The sequence below is a fragment of the Larus michahellis genome, chromosome 4 (assembly GCF_964199755.1).
Source record: "Larus michahellis chromosome 4, bLarMic1.1, whole genome shotgun sequence".
Taxonomy (NCBI): domain Eukaryota; kingdom Metazoa; phylum Chordata; class Aves; order Charadriiformes; family Laridae; genus Larus; species Larus michahellis.
In genome coordinates, this window is record NC_133899.1 from 91071284 (window position 1) to 91072096 (window position 813).

Consider the following 813-nt stretch of genomic DNA (forward strand, 5'->3'; position numbering starts at 1 on the left):
GGCATGGAATATTTCTGTATTTTTAAATTGCTTTGTCAGGCTGTTACGAAGAGTTCGTCTCGTCTCAAGCTTATCTGGGATGAGCTTATATCCGACGGATCATCCTTCCTACGGCGAGCTGCTGCGTGATGCTCAGCGCTGTCGTGAGGGGCACCTACGCTCAGGTTCCTGCTGCCTTCCATGTCCTTCTTTTCCTCAGAACCCCACTTGCTTTGTCTTTTTTTACTCCTATTTCCCTGTGGAAATATTTAGATCAAAATAAGCCTTTGGGTGAACTTAAAGGAGAGATGGTTATTTTGTTTTGGTTTGTTTTTTTAAACACCTTAGCATCAGGATCTGTTTTGGTTTATGTGTCTATTACTTTTGCTAAAAGTACCAGTGAGCTGTGGTTTTGATGCCAAGAGTTGCTCCTGCCTTTTGGGAATACTGGTGGCTGCAGGACACGGAGCGCTCCTGAAAATGCGGCCATCGGTTACGGTCAAAGAAACATTTGGCATCACTTTAAAGCTGTTCTGCTCTTGCTCGTGTTCCCTCGGTCAGGTGCTCCCCAAAGCTTTGCTCCTGTGAGCCTGCGGGGGGCCTGCCTTGCTGTCTAAGCAAGCCCTTATTTTACAGTTTCTAATCCTGATTTTTGCTGAGAAGCTGAAGCTTGACAACGCGCTGCTGGAAAGGCCAAAAAAGAAAAACCTAACACCCTTTTCCTAATTGTTCTTTAATGCTCCTATATTAACAGGAAAGCCAAAGCTTCAGAGCTCGCTGCCACGAATCCTAAAATAGCGAGTGAGAGCCGTTGCTTTAGCAGATCGCTTAAAA